The 2,475-nt window shown below is 50.4% G+C and overlaps 1 non-coding gene across 1 annotated transcript; it reads left to right on the plus strand.

Annotated features, from left to right (window-relative positions):
- Window positions 1-518: 518 nt before the first annotated feature.
- TRNAI-GAU lies at window positions 519-590 on the plus strand. Its single transcript has one exon. It is a non-coding gene; the product is annotated as a tRNA-Ile (tRNA).
- The last annotated feature ends 1,885 nt before the right edge of the window (window positions 591-2,475 follow it).

A 2,475-nucleotide genomic window follows, 5' to 3' on the forward strand; every position in this document is an offset into this window, starting at 1 on the left:
TCCCAAATCACACAGTGGCCAACCAGTTGTTCTGGAGGTCCAACGACAGGTCACAGAGGCCGAGGCTTTCCCCTGATGTTGCTCTTCTGGCTCTGGGATTCAGAGGATTAGTGCCTCCGAATGCGGAGGTCACTTTCAGCCACCATGGCTAGTAGGTAGACATCTTCCATGATGACTCTATGGAATCCCCTTTTAAAGCTGTTTATTCCAGTGGCCATCAGTACATCCTCTGGCAGCAAATTCCACATTTCAATTACTCTCTGTGTAAAGTAGTATTTCTTTTTGTCGACTCTGGACCTACCGCCCATCAGCTTCACCACCAAGCGTCCCCTCCCATGTTACTTCACACACAGGGGCTCATTCAGAAGAGGTGCTGGCTGCTAAATCCCTACTCGTTGGGGTGGTCTCTCTCTCCCTCATCTGCTGGAAACCTGGGGGAGGCTTCCCTGGGAATGGCACTAAGCACCCTTCCTATAGTGGAACTTCCAGCAGCCTCTCTAGACTTAGTTGTTCTGGAAGAGGCTGTGGCTCAGTCGTAGAGCATCTGCTTGATATGCAGAAGGTCCCAGGTTCAATCCCCGGCATCTCCAGTTAAATATGTCCTGGCCCCACTGGTGGACCTCCGAATGGCACTGGTATTTCTGGCCACTGTGTGACACAGAGTGTTGGACTGGATGGGCCTTTGGCCTGATCCAGCATTGGCGTCTCTTATGTTCTTATGTTCTTAAAGGACCAGGCAGTAGGTGATGTGAAAGACCTCTACCTGAGACCCTAGAGAGCTGTAAAGAGGGGCCGTGGCTCAGTGGGAAGAGCTTCTGCTTGGCATGCCGAGGGTCCCATGTTCAGTCCCTGGCATCTCCAATTTAAAAGGACCAGGCAGTAGGTGATTTGAAAGACCTCCGCCTGAGACCCTGGAGAGCTGTAAAGAGGGGCTGTGGCTCAGTGGCAGAGCCTCTGCTTGGCATGCAGAAGGTCCCAGGTTCAGTCCCTGGCATCTCCTGTTAAAAAGGACCAGGAAGGAGGTGATGTGAAAGACCTCCACCTGAGACCTTAGAGAGCTGTAAAGAGGGGCTGTGGCTCAGTGGCAGAGCCTCTGCTTGGCATGCAGAAGGTCCCAGGTTCAGTCCCTGGCATCTCCAGTTAAAAAGGACCAGGCAGTAGGTGACGTGAAAGACCTTAGCCTGAGACCTTGGAATGCAGCTTCCAGTCTGAGTAGATAATACCAACTTTGATGGACCGAGGATCGGATTCAGTATGGCAGCTTAGTGGGGGAAGGCCTTCAGACCCAGAAATGCTTGTTTTCTCTCTGGCTTTTATGGGTTATTTTAGGTGCTGCCCGTTTTATGTGCTGTTTTATTTTCTCCTTTATTGCAGCGTTATGACTTTATTGTGTCGCAGTTGGTTTTCCTTACAAGCAGCTTGTGTGTTATGACAGAGGCGTGGCCTATAGATGAATCAAATGAAGAATAAATCTGAAAAGGAAAAGAACAATGTGGGGGGGAGGGAGTACACTTCTTTACTCCCTGCGTGGGCTTCAATGCACTTTAGTGTTGTTCAGGTGGGTCGCCATGTTGGTCCGAAGCAACAGAACAAAGTTGGAGTTCGGCGGCACCTTTAAGACCAACAAAGTTTAATTCTGGGCATAAGCCTTCGTGTGCATGCACACTTCATCAGATACATATGTATATGTATTCATCTTATGTACGCAAAGATGTGTGCATGCACATGAAAGCTTGTATCCAGAATTAAACTTTGGCCCCAGTCACACGGAGAATTTGCCGCACGAAAGGCACGAATATCGGGCCGATTTGTAGGGCGTGATCACACTGCAACATCTGGGAAGCACAGCGCACCCGTGGACAACCTGTGGCGTCCCGCCGAAGATGCAGAGTTAAAAAGTACCAAGAAAAGTGCACTAGTATTCGGAGAATGTGTGGCACAGGTGGGCGTCTGATCGCGGGAGCGCTAGTATCCCGTGGCATCCGGCGCCCGTCCACGTCCTGTCACAAACCAGATGTTTTTCGTAAGCGCATGCGCACATACACGAAACTGAAAGCAGTGCTGCTCTGCGGAACTGCACATGCGCACAAACACGAAACACATGTGTGATTGTGCCATGCCGCTTCTTTGCCATGCTGCAGCATCGCCGTGTGATTGCCAGCTAACAGCCGAAGCACGGAGACTCGGGGGGCCGTGTGATCAGGCTACCACACATTATTTTGCTCCAGGGCGAACAGCCACGCCTCCCCCCCTCCGCGTTATCTGGCCCGTGTAACACCGTTATCTGGCCTTTGTTGGTCTTAAAGGTGCCACGGGACTCGAACTTTGTTTTAGTGTTGTTCCGTTAGCCACAATTTTCTTTGATTGATATGAGCCATGAAGTAATCATCCTAGGGTCTAGCCAAATGCAAAGTATACTGTGAAATAAAATAGAATAGGGCTTCCTTAACATGGCTTCTTCTCTGGAAGCGGAGA

The sequence above is a fragment of the Gekko japonicus genome, unplaced genomic scaffold (genome assembly GCF_001447785.1).
Source record: "Gekko japonicus isolate JY-2015 unplaced genomic scaffold, Gekko_japonicus_V1.1 scaffold3412, whole genome shotgun sequence".
In the NCBI taxonomy this organism is placed as follows: Eukaryota; Metazoa; Chordata; class Lepidosauria; order Squamata; family Gekkonidae; genus Gekko; species Gekko japonicus.